Source organism: Podarcis melisellensis (assembly GCF_964234715.1).
Source record: "Podarcis melisellensis genome assembly, chromosome: 14".
NCBI classification, from domain to species: domain Eukaryota; kingdom Metazoa; phylum Chordata; class Lepidosauria; order Squamata; family Lacertidae; genus Podarcis; species Podarcis melisellensis.
This window is the reverse complement of record NC_138546.1, coordinates 26,252,470-26,265,730: the sequence shown is the minus strand read 5'-3', so window position 1 is coordinate 26,265,730 and position 13,261 is coordinate 26,252,470. Positions and strand designations below refer to the sequence as shown.

The window sequence follows — 13,261 nt, the reverse complement described above, 5'->3', positions numbered from 1 at the left end:
ATTCCTCAAGGCCTAATTATCTATCATTTCATGTCTAGGCCTAGGAGGCTTTTTAAGCTGTGTGGAAAATGTCAGTCATCCTGGTGGAAACGTAACGATCCCAGTATCCGTTTCATTTTGGCAAGGCTTGGCGACGGCGGACACGACTGGAATGGCGCGTTAATGATCCGAGCCGTGCGGCGCAGCTAGTGTGGGGCCCTGAAAACCAAATTAATTGGGGTTACAGCTGGAGCAATACCCTTCGGAATAATTAAGAAGTCAAACCAAACTTGGAGCGAGTTGGGCGGCTGCACACAGGTGCCTAATTGCACTCTGGAGTGTGCTTGCACACCATCTCAAAAGGTAGCAAGCGGAAGAAAGGAGGAGAGAGAGAGAGAAGAGAGAACATAGATGTCTGTACATACGTTTAATAAAGGGATCGGAGGAACCAATGCAGAGATTGCTGGCTCATTTCTATAGATCACTAGGGATGAACATAGACCACTGACCTGTTTCCAGTGTGGGATTCTGGCCTGAAGCAGCAAGCAACAGAGGGTGTGTCATAAGGAAAACGAATGGATATTGATTTATATATATTTGTAATTTTTCTATATTTTAGTAATTTTGTATTACTGTGACATTTTTATATGCAACTGTATGTAAGACTTTGTTTAAATTGTTTCATGTTTCATTTTTCTGTACACCACTTAAAGACATCTTAAATATAGAAATTAAATAATCAATCAACATAAGATGCAGGTAGAGCAAGAAATGTTGGTTTACTCAATGCACCCCTTTCTGACTTCCATCCAGATGAGTTAAAAGCACCATCAGAGATCAAGGACTACTCCTAGCCAGTTAAAAAGCGCGTCAAGAACAAGCATAATTTTGTTCCAAGGGAGTGGAGGGGGAAATGTCAGCGGGTTCTTCCACTGTTAGGTACTCCCAGCATGCCTCTGATGGGCACCATTATTTATTTACTCTCCAGGAAACCAGAAGCTGGCAAACATTTCCTGTTTGGAGGGTCTTTCTTCTGCCCCGAGCCCAGTCTTTGTGGCACCAGAGCTTGCAACATGCACTCCACATTCTGCTAGTTCTACTCTATAAAAATGCTTTCTGAATCCAAGGAAATGGATTTTTAAGAAGAAAAGGAAAAAGCCTCCGGGATGTGTGTGTGTTTTCACAGGTTCCCTTCTTTATTTGTCCCTAATCCATCCCACTTACGATGCCTCATGTATCCTAAGCTCAACATCTGGTTACCATCACACCTTCTGTCGACTCAAAAGGGAATAAAAGACCCAAGATGGCTCCCAGATGCGGAAGGCTTTCAGCATCCCATAAGGGTCCCGGTTGAAGGCAGGAGGGAGGGAGGCCAAAGAGAGACTGCCTGTCCCAAACTAAGAGGGCTCTGCGGGCATCACATCTTCTCAGTTAAGGCTTATGTATCAGGGTGTTCCCAATGGGCTCCTGGGGAACTGTCTTTTTCTCATTGGCTGTAACCTCACATGGAGCAAACAAACTCTTCTCCAAGGGCAACGATAAATAAGCAAACTTATTTCACAGGCTGTACGTGCCCGTATGTCACATCTCAAGATAAAACTGCTCTCGGAACGCTCCGATTTTTTGAAAGTCAATATTTAGAGTCTACAAATGGATAGAGTCTACTGTGGAAATGATCAGAGAGTTGGTGGCCTACAAAAAACAACAACACAGAGCTGATAATTCTGCTCCAGGCTAGAAACAATCATTGGTAGTGAAGCAGGAGAGTCCAGGCTTGGTTGGGGAGTGAGCACTTATCCTTACACCATCTCTCCAGGTTTTAAAAATGTGAAGGACCTATTTGACCACTAATGCAGAGAGTGGACAGGAAGAGCTTTTCTTCCCCGTCTCACAATGTTAGAACTTGGAGACATCAAATGAGTGAAGCTGAACATCTTAAAATTTGGGACGAATGAGAGAACTTCTTCACGTAGCAGCACAAAATGAAACGGTGGCTTTTGCTCTCACAGGAGGTAGTGAACAATATATTATTTTTCATAATAGTTTTATTATTTACACCCCGCCCATCTGACTGGGTTGCCCCAGCCACTCTGGGCGGCTTCCAACACATATAGAAACATAATAAAACATTAAAAACTTCCTGATACAGGTGATGGCCAGCAACTCGGATGGTCTGAAAAGAGGATTGGACAAATTCGTGGAGGAGAAGGCTACCAATGGCTATGATATTGGAGGCAGTATGCCTCTGAATACCTGTTGCTGGAAACTACAGGAGAGGAGATAGCTGTTGTGCTCAGATCTTTCCTGCGAGCATCCCATTAAGGCACCTGGTTGGCCACTTTGAGAAAAAGATGTTGGACCTTTGGTGTGATCCAATAGGGATCTTCTTTTGTACTTTTGTTCCTGTTGTGAGATATGGGGCTAGACTAGAAGACCCTTCAAGATCCTTTCCAATTCTACAATTCTATGGTTCTACCAGAAGTAAGCTCCTGTGCTGTGAGAGAGGAAGCTGCCTTTACCAAACCGTCTTCTGAACTACTGCTTGCCAACAACCCATTTTGCCCAGGGCTGCCACTGAGAAGGTTTTCCTTGCATCAGTTCTAGATGTAGCCTCCAACCTGCTATTTGACTCAGGCAGATTCCTGGGGATGTTTGAGCTGATATTTCCACTCCTAACGCCGTTCCATTGTGTTGAGGGGATTGTGAGCATCATGTCACTGTCACACTGGCAAAACCTCCAGTTTCGAAGTCCTTTGATATTTCCACTTGTACCCCAACCCCCCTCCCTGTTCATCTCTTTGGCATTGATATAAATGCATTTATCTGAAAGGAGAATCTGATTTCCATGGTTGCGTGCAAGACGTTCATTGTCTCCTGACAATGAGATAAAAATCCACCGATCATGGGCTGTTGTAAAGTTCTTCTTTGACAGAGAAAGAGAGAGAGCTTTCTCTTCAGATGCCCACTGCCATATATATATGTGTGTGTGTGTGTTTGTGTGTGTGTGTCAGATGAAACGGCTCTGTTTGCCTCGGGCCACTTCAGTCCACAGCAGGCAGACTCAGAGAGCGAAAGGGAAATATCACAGAGTGCAGAGATCCTCTCCAAGGCAAATGAATCTGTTTTCATCTCAAGTCTTCCTTTGATGTGTCAAGATGTTAAAGGCCTCCAGTCTTCTTTTCATACCTCTGTCCTTGTCAAGGAGCTCCTTTTGGTCTCTGGATCTTTCCAACGCAGCCGCTGGAGAGATCTTGATGAAAGTGTACAAGCTTCCCCTCCCTGCCTCCCGCCAGGCCTTCATGCTCCTCAAACCTGGGCATGCGGTTATGAAAGAGGAAGAGACTTTCCAGGAAGGATGTTTTCCCCTTCTTAAAAAGAGAGAGAGAAAGAAATGCATCCTGTCAGGTGATTTACATAGTGACTTGAGGCATTTGGAGGCACAAACAGGACTTGCAAAGAGATGGCGGGCAGCTGAGATTTATCAACCGGGGCCATCAAGTGGCTGGGACATTTGCCTAGAGCTTTATTTCCCAGCCAGGGGGAAGGTCCCAAGGATATTCCAAGGGCAGCACAGGTGAAAATTGCATAAATGGGGGGCCAGGATGCCGGCCTGGCCAGGACAGCTTTCCTTTTATACCATCTGAGCTCGATGAGGCATGTCACCCTCACCTGCCCCGAGTCTACTCCAGCTGAGGAATCACACCTCCTCCCCGAACTAGCGAGCCCCACCTGGGCTGTGGGTCATAGAATAGAATAGAATAGAATAGAATCATAGAGTTGGAAGAGACCACAAGGGCCATCGAATCCAACCTCCTGCCAAGCAGGAAACACCATCAGAGCACTCCTGACATATGGTTGTCAAGCCTCTGCTTAAAGACCCCCAAAGAAGGAGACTCCACCTTGCCTGCCTTCCCTCGGAACTGAAAACTGTAAGATCTGGAATCCAGGGGTCAGGGGTGGTAGGTCCCGTTTTGCCACTTGAGACAAAACAGGAAGTGCCACCCTCCTCTGCCACACACACACCCCAGTGTGGCTGGTGTCCTAGCCAGGCCAGCGTCATCAAGCACAAGGGTCACATTGATCGAGAAATACTTGCGTTATTTTTTAAAAATGTGATTGTATTTTTTATAAATTATAAAAATTATAAATAAAACATGTTCTGTTTACCTTTCTACTGGTAGGACAGGGGGAGTCACATGAAGGAAGGAAGGTCGGAAAGGGGCCATGGCCGGGAAAAGGTTGAGAAACACTGGTCTAGACCAGGCATGTCCAACAGGTAGATTGTGAACTACCTGGTAGATCACTGGACATCTGTGGTAGATCACTGGCTCTCCCCCCCCCAAAGAAGCTCAACATCTTTGGCTCCCCTAAAAAAACCCAGGGCTTTCCCTCCTAAGAAAAACTCAACAACTTTGATCTGAACCCCACAAATGTGGTAGATCACTGCCAGTTTTTAACTCTGTAAGTAGATCACAGTCTCTTGAGAGTTGGCCACCCCTGGTCTAGACCAACCATCGCCAACCTAGTGCCCTCTGCCCCCGGCTGCTTTGGTCTACAACTGGGTGCTGGCTGGGACTGATGGGAGTTGTAGTCCAAAGCAGCTGTGCAGGGGAGGGGGAGGGACACATCAACCTGGCAAAGAGGTGGTGGTAGACGGTCTTTCCCCATGGGTGCAGCCAGGATTTTTTTAAGGGGGGCAGTTTTTGTTAGTGGAGCAGGCTTTTTCTCCTCCCTCCCCATCCCCTTTTCCTTCTTTGCTCTGTAAGCATGAAAGCAAGGATTATCTTTTTAAATAAATAAAAATTAAAAATAAATGATGCTTTAGCCACTCTGGCAGCCTTTTGTACTGAAAAGCAGGGTGATTTTCCTTTATTTCCTTTGATACAGGAATAAATGATGGGTTAGCCAGGCAGTGTGGCAAACCAGTAAGATCAGAGTGGTAACCTATGTTATTGGGCTAACGGTTTATTTTATTTGATGTAATTTCCTAAAGATATTACAAGCCAAAGAGCTCCAAAGGGAAACGAGCCTTTGAGGCCAAGCCTTCCATCCCAGCTGCTTCTCATTATTCCGGGGTGACCACATTTTCCTACTTTACATTACCCATGTACGGCGCATTCTGCCGCCTTCAGGATTTGCTGCCTTTTGTAAACACTGACTCCCCCTCCCCCCCAAAAAACCCTTTTTTGTGGCTGCCTCATTAAAAAACAACAACACAAAACTTTAGATCTTGGAGGCAGGCAGTGCCTATTTGCATATGTATAAACTTTAATTTCCCCAAAACATGCTGGCTACCAGATGGGGAAGCAGAGAGGCCTCTGACGTTTATCTGAAAGCGGAGACATTTTCCTGTGTTCTTAACCTCAAAGGAAACTTGGTGGTTTCTAACCAGGCTGCCAGATCCTAACCTTAGCAGGGTGTTGTTGTTGGTTTTTTTAAAAAAAGGTTTTTTGGGTTTTTTTGACAGACAAATGTGGAGGGGAGGGGGATGTAGAGGAAAGCTTTTCTCTCTCTTCCTTCAAACCAGATGGTGGAATGGAGTCATGAAAAGGCAGCCCTCCACATCTGTTTGCGCTGAATAAAAGGGGCAAGATTACCTACCAATTGCAAATAGCACTGTGGGAAGGGGGGAGGGGCTTGTAATGACAAGGATCACAGGGAAGGGGTGGAATTTAACCCTTTCCTCCACACTGCAGATCTGAGATCTGTTCTGCACCATCTTGCAAGTGGGCCTTTAGTGCAGCAGCAAGCTCCCAGTCTTTGGAACTCCCTCCCACTGCATAGTAGGCACGTGCCTTCTCTGCTGCCTGCTAAAGATGTTCTTCTTTCAACAAACCTTCAAAAATATTTACCCTGCCTTGGATTTGAAGTGATTGGACAAGAACGTAAGAAGACCCATGGCCCATCTCGTCCAGCATCTGGTTCCCACAGTATCTGAACAGATGTGAATGGTAAGAAACCAGGGAGCAAGATTTGACCACAAAAGCCCTCTCCTCTCCTGTGGTCTCCACCATCTGGAATTCAGAAGCATTGCTTCCTCTAACTGTGGAGCTAGAACATAGCCATTCTGGCTAGTAGCCATCGGTATCCCTCTCCTCCGTGAATTTGTCTAATCCTCTTTTAATGCCACCCAACTTGGTGGCCATCATTGCCTCCTGAGGGAGGGAGTTCCATAGGTTAACTATGTGCTGCATGAATTGCTTTCTTCTATCTGTCCCGAATCTTCTAATGTTCAACTTCATTGGATGCCCGTGAGTTCTTCTACTATTACGTGCTGCTGTTGTTTTTGAACTGCTTTTGTAATTGTTATTATTTTGTAAATTGCTTTGGGAAGCGATTCATAAATAACAACAAGCACAGCTCCTACTAGATCCTATTGCAAGTGGCTGGTTGAAAGTAGGCATGGGCTGAGCAGGATAATTCCGTCCTGTTTTTGCATCTCAGTAGATCTACCCCAATTTCCATAAGGAGGATTGTCTAAAAGACAATCCCCCAAAGTCCACATTTAAATTGAATGCACCACGTACACAGTTGGTGTAGTGGTTAAGAGCAGTAGTCTCGTAATCTGGTGAACCAGGTTCACTTCCCCGCTTCTCCACATGCAGCTGCTGGGTGACCTTGGGCCAGTCACACTTCTCTGAAGTCACTCAGCCTCACTGACTTCACAGAGTGTTTGTTTTAGGGGAGGAAGAGAAAGGAGATTGTTAGCTGCTTTGAGACTCCTTAAAAAGGTAAAGGGACCCCTGACCATTAGGTCCAGTTGTGACCGACTCTGGGGTTGCGGCACTCATCTCGCTTTACTGGCCGAGGGAGCGGGCGTACAGCTTCCGGGTCATGTGGCCAGCATGACTAAGCCGCTTCTGGCAAACCAGAGCAGCGCATGGAAACGCCGTTTACCTTCCCGCTAGAGTGGTACCTGTTTATCTACTTGCACTTTGACGTGCTTTCGAACTGCTAGGTTGGCAGGAGCAGAGACCGAGCAACGGGAGCTCACCCTGTCGTGGAGATTCGAACCGCCGACCTTCTGATCGGCAGGTCCTAGGCTCTGTGGTTTAACCCACAGCGCCACCTGCATCCCTTGAGACTCCTTAGGGGTAGTGATAAAGCAGGATATCAAATCCAAACTCTTCTTCCTCCTCCTCATAAAACATGCACTTTTCAGTGCCTCTCCCTGTGAAATATGCATTTGTAAAAGTGCAACATAGTATTTTTGTGCTTTTTGTGGACCAGCAGCCAGAGAAGTGTGTAAAGCAACTGACAGTTGAGTTCTGACACACAGGCAGGTTCAGGAACAGTGGATCAGGTTAGTACATTGCAAAAAGCAGACCAGACCAGACCTTCCTCCAATCCTACTTGAAAGTTCCATCCATGTTCTTCTTTTTGTGTGATGGTGAGAGCAAAAATAGAAGAAGAAGCAGACACAGGTTTCAGTTAAAAATAAAAAAGACGGCTTCTAATCCTTCTCGTAAATTAGTCTGTTGGGTGAAAGACGCTGATTAACTGAGAATGCTTCCCCATGGGTGATTATTATGGGATAGGTGCACCTCATGCATGCACACAACATGCACAGGACATTGCTGGCAGCAGTGGTCCCTGTCCCACCCATTTAATACAATATAAGGTTTTTTTTAATTATTAAAAAAAAACCTATTTGCAACATCTCAATTTTGCAAATTAAGCACCTTGAATTTCCCCCCAGAGAACACAAAAATATAATTGCCTTTTATTTGTTTCCAGTAAAGGGGAAAATATGCTTAGGATTTACAGGGCCGCCGAATGCATTGCCATCAGTTTGCAAACATGCAAGCCCAGTTCATCCCTCCCTTTCAGTACATGCAGCCAATTTCCCCCATGTAGCCTCCCTCGAAAACATGAGCTCCCATTATGAACAAAAAAATCTGTCCTCCATTAATTCATTAGAAGCTGACAAAAGGAGCTTTGATCAGGCCTGTTTAAAGGCTTCTCGATGACACATAGCAGTAAACCTCAGCTCTTGCACCGGAAATGTCGCCATAACTCTTCCTGCTAAATTTGACGATAGGCCGCCCCCCTCCTCGGATATTAATTGGCGCTTGAGTGCTCACACATGGTCTCCAGGCATGCTTTCGATCTGCTGTTTGAACTCTGGAGCTCGCAGAAGAACAGGAAATCTTGTACTTGTTCCGTGAATGAGGAAAGCCAACACTGGTGTGTGTGTGTTTTTTCATCCCAGGGATCAAAGGTTATGGAAAGCAAGGAGGTAAATTAAGACTGTTTGGGCATCTACCAGCCGATGGGCTGGCTTTACAGACAAAGTGAGTGTAGTAATGTCTAAATATATATCATTTCCCACAGATAGCCAGTGTTATGTAGTGGTTATATTGTTAGACTAGGACCTCGATAGACCAGGGTTCAAATTCTGCACTCAGCCCTGAAACTGAGTGACCTTGAGCCACTCACTGCCTCTCAAGCTAACCTACCTCACCTGGTTGTTGTGGGGATTAAAGGAGGATTAGTACCTGGGCTGCATCAATAGAAGTCTAGTGTCCAGGGAAGTAATAGTACTACTCTATTCTGCCTCGGTCAGACCACACCTGGAATACTGTGTCCAATTCTGGGTACCACACTTTAAGAAGGATGTTGACAAGCTGGAACGTCTGCAAGATGATCAAGGAGCGAGCTTTCCAAACTTTTCATGTTGGTGACACACTTTTTAGACATGCATCATTTTGCAACACAGAAATTCAGTTTTACTAGCACAGCAGAGGTTAAACCACGGGTCAGCAAGCTTTTTCAGCAGGGGGCCGGTCCACTGTCCCTCATACCTTGTGGGGGGGCCGGACTATATTTTTTTTGGGGGGGAATAATAATGAACAAATTCCTGTGCCCCACAAATAACCCAGAGATGCATTTTAAATAAAAGCACACATTCTACTCATGTAAAAACACGCTAATTCCCAGACCATCCGTGAGCTGGATTTAGAAAGCGATTGGGCCAGATCCAGCCCACAGGCCTTAGGTTGTCTACCCATGGGTTAAACTAACTCCTTTCCTGTCTAAGGAGGAGCTCAGGGAGTGTTCAGGCAACACACCTACACACTACAGCCAATACACTAACATGTCGTGACACACAGTTTTGAAAGCTAAAGAAGGGAAGAACCATGTACACAGCCTTGGGGTCCTTGGAGAAAAAGGTGTGCATTAATGCAATAAATATTAATGTGCTGCAGCCTAGAAAACCTTATTTGTTCATCTTTCGTTCTTCAATATTTCTGACCCCCATCCCAGGACAGCAAGCTTACAGGACAGCCTTAAAATGACCAGGGGCCAGAAACAAGGGGAAATGGCTACCAAAGGTAACAAGGAATTTATTAAACACTCCAAATGGAACCTGCTCGATCCCACTGTGCACAAAACGTAATGGCATTGGGTAGCTTTAAATTGGCTGGCCCGTTTAATATCACAAATATGCAGGGGAAGAACATTTCAATGCCGCCATTGTTGCTCGCTCTGCCCTCTCGCCGTTTGCGTGCACGAAGTCTGCATTCCGTTTGCACCCACACACACGTCAGAGAGCCCGACAATCAGCCATTATGAGTGCAGAATACAGAATACCTCCATTGTACGAAAAGGGAAAGTGTTGGGCCTGTTTATTTTTCTGCCTCCCCATCCTGGACCAGCCCTTCTGCTGGCCTGCTGGGCTTGGCGGGGTGGGGGGCAGGGAGAGGAAGTGGGGCCAATACCTTTGAAAGAAACCCCGCCATTCCAGGCAGTGTGCATGCTTTGCACGCAGTGTCAGATCTCAGGATCCAACCCTAGGATCCCTACCGAGGGAACGTGATTGTTTTAATTGTTTCTAGAAGGTATTGTGATTGAGGCTGGAGGTTTGGGTACAGCTTGCCTGAGAGGAGTTTTTATGGGGTTACGACAGACAGAGGGAGGGACCTCTGCATTCCCAGACAATCCTTATACCTTTAACCTCTCCGCTTACTTCTTTATCTGCTAGTTTATTTAGATGGATACATCTTAGGTTGTGTCGCATTTACAGCCTCCTTCATCTCCTCCTCACACCTCTCCTGTACCCCAAGATGAGAGGTAGTCTTTAACTATTCTCTGGGAGAATGAAGGATTCAAGCATGGCTTCCTTGCTCTTCTCTAGACTATTTACATGAGAACTAGAAACCTTTTCTATCCAGGCTATGTATTTCCTGCAATAAACAGCTGCACTTTGGAACTCCCTGCCTTAGGCAGACACCTTTGGTGTACTGCTGCCCAGCGTAGATGAGGTAACCCAGTCAGATGTATGGGGTACAAAAAAGCAGCATCTTAAATTGGGCTTACACCACCACTAAGCCATGGCACAAAGTTTTCCCAGAGAAGTGTAGCCTTAGGATGCTGCCCGGAGCAGTGGAAAAACAGAACTGGGGATGGGGTGGGGGGTGGAGTTCTATAATTATTTATTATTTGTGCATCTCACATATCTTTTTCTCCAGCGAGCTCAACATGCAAAAATGCACTCCTATAAATATTTTGAACCTGCTCCTCCGTTGTGATTTGGGAGCATTCCAGGCAGATGAGGCTGGGATCTCCATCCCAACAGCAAACCCACCGCAGCAACGCAGAACAACAAAGCCAGAACGCAACAGGAGACCCCGCGCAGAAATCGGAAGAATGTGGCTAGCTGCAGCTGACCCAGGAGAGGTCTTAAAAACTTTCCTTTCAACTGTTAAATTGTTGCGCTCAGCTGTGACCAACCCTGGCAAAGAGGCCCAAAGAGTCTGCTCCTTGTTATTCACCGTTTAAATGGAAGTGAAGGAGATTTATCTGGCTGTCTTGGGAGACAGCGGGGTGATGCTGTTCCATGCTGCTTTCATAGACTTTGGCCTACCCCAGTAGACTTTGGCCAAACCTTTTCAGGCCGCCCCCTTCCCTGGCTCCATAAACTCATCCCCAGTGCCCTACCCTATAAAAAGCATCATTCAGAATAGCGGCCGGCACAACCCACTAAGGAGGATAACAGCACAATAAAATTCAAACCAGGAATGATTAGTTGCACATTTATTCAAAATCAGGGCTTGGCTATGAAATGGATTAACTTGATCCAGTGATACCAGCTTTTCAAAGTCTGGTAAACTAAAGGTAAAGGTAAAGGACTCCTGGACAGTTAGGTTCAGTCAAAGGTGACTATGGGGTGCAGCACTCATCTCACTGTGATCATATTTATGCCTCCGGGGGTGGGCTAGGTAATCCCCCTCCAGGGGGTGGTATCACCCACTTAAGGATTCACTGGCTTAGAATCACGCTGCCTTCTTCCCCCATTGCTGGGGAAAGTCACCCACCACTTACCACAAATGGTAGAGCATATCCTCCAGATGTGCCAATTTTTCAAGGACAGTACTGGAATTATAAAAGCCATCCCGGCTTCTGATATGACCCTGAAATGTCCCTTTGGCTCTCCAGATGTTCTTGGGTTCCACTTCCCATCAGCCCCAGTGGTTAGGGAAGAGGGGATTTGTAGTCCTATGATGTCTGGAGGACCAAAAGTTCCCCAACTCTGGTCTCTGCTGGCTGGCTGACTGACTGACTGACAGACAGCAGCTTTCCAGAGTTTCAGACCAGGCCTATTCCCATACCTGCTTGAGATGCTGAGGGACCTTCTCCATGGAAGACAGGTGATGCTCTACCACTGAGATATGCACCTTCCCAGATTATTTTGTGTTGCCTAATGAGACACATGGCCTGCCTTGTTGGATCTGCCTGGATCTGGCTAAAAAGACCCATTTTATGTCAAGGAGAGTACAGGGAAGGAAGCCTCGCACAACTTGGCTCAGGAGAGGCAGTCCACTGGCTTTGTGCCAGGGATCATATTGCAGAGACTGCAGACAAGGATTTCAATTGCTTGCTGACACTGCTGGAAAATGTCACTGTGGAGTCAAGTGTTCTCGCTACCCCCCATTTTTTTTCTTAGAAATGTTCTGATGACAAGCCAGTCTCTTTGGAAAGAACATTAACTATGATACACACTTGTGCTCCATCGTCTTTGGTGCTTCAGCCCACACAAGGCCTCAACACTGCGGTTAGAGTCTTGTGAGGATTTGTCCAGAGCAGCTTTCCCCAACCTGATTCCCTACAGATCTTTTGGATCATAACTTCCATCAGCTCCAGAAGAACAGAAGACGAGTCTGGCTGGAACAGGCCAATGACCCGTACAGTCCAGCATCCTCTCCTCACACTGGCCAACTAGATGCCTAGAGTGGGCAACTCACAAGCAGGATTTGAGTGCAAGAACATTCTCCCCTCCTGTGGTTTCCAGCAACTGAGATTCAGATGCATTGCTGCTTCCAGTTGTGGAGGCAAGAGCACAGCCATTATGGCTAAGGAGCTGTTGATAGCCCTCTCCCTCTGTGAATTTGTTGACTCCTCTTTTAAAGGTTGGTGGCCATCATTGCCTCCTGTGGGAGTGAGTTCCATAGTTTAAATATGTGCTGTATGAAAACACAGTTTACCTTCCTGCCACAGCTGTACCTATTTATCTACTTGCGCTGGCGTGCTTTTGAACTGCTAGGTTGGCAGCAGTTCACTCCGTAATGGGATTCAAACCGCCGACCTTCCAATCGGTGAGCCAAAGAGGCTTAGTGGTTTAGACCACAGTGCAACCATGTGCTCTGGTTTCTGTCACGGTGTTCCTTTGCGCTAGAAGCGATTTAGTCATGCTGGCCACATGACCCGGAAAGCTGTCTGCAGACAAACACCGGCTCCCTTGGCCTGAAAGCAAGATGAGCGCCGTAACCCCAGAGTTGCCTTTGACGGGACTTAACCGTCCAGGGGTCCTTTACCTTTTTTATTAAAAAAAACCGGTATGAAGAAGAACTTCCTGAATCTTCCAACATTGAGCAATTGTTGTTGTTGTTTAAATTTCTATACCATCCTTCATCTGAAGATCACAGGACAGCTTACAATATAAAAACACAAAAACAAACACCATGGTAACAAACAAAAACAATAATAATAACAATAACACAAACCCAGTTTAAAAGCCATAGATTGTTCAGTAAGCCAAAGATCTGGGGAAAGAGGCATGTTTTTGCCTAGCGCTCATATATATGTAACAAAGGCAGCAGGCGAGCCTCCCCAGGGAAATCATTCCACAAACGGGGAGCCACCACAGAAAAGGTCTGTTCTCGTGTCGGAGGAGGCACATGAAAAAAGACTTCAGATGATGATCGCTTCCTCTCCTTTCCTTCCAAGGAAGATGACTGCATGTGTTGGGTGCATAGCTGTCCAATGACACTGACCTATGATG

At 46.2% G+C, this 13,261-nt stretch overlaps 1 long non-coding RNA gene across 1 annotated transcript in view; it reads left to right on the top strand.

The window, feature by feature from the left end:
- The window catches only part of LOC309356999, a 401,715-nt gene that overhangs the window by 14,024 nt on the left and 374,430 nt on the right, over positions 1–13,261 (top strand). The window lies entirely within an intron of this gene.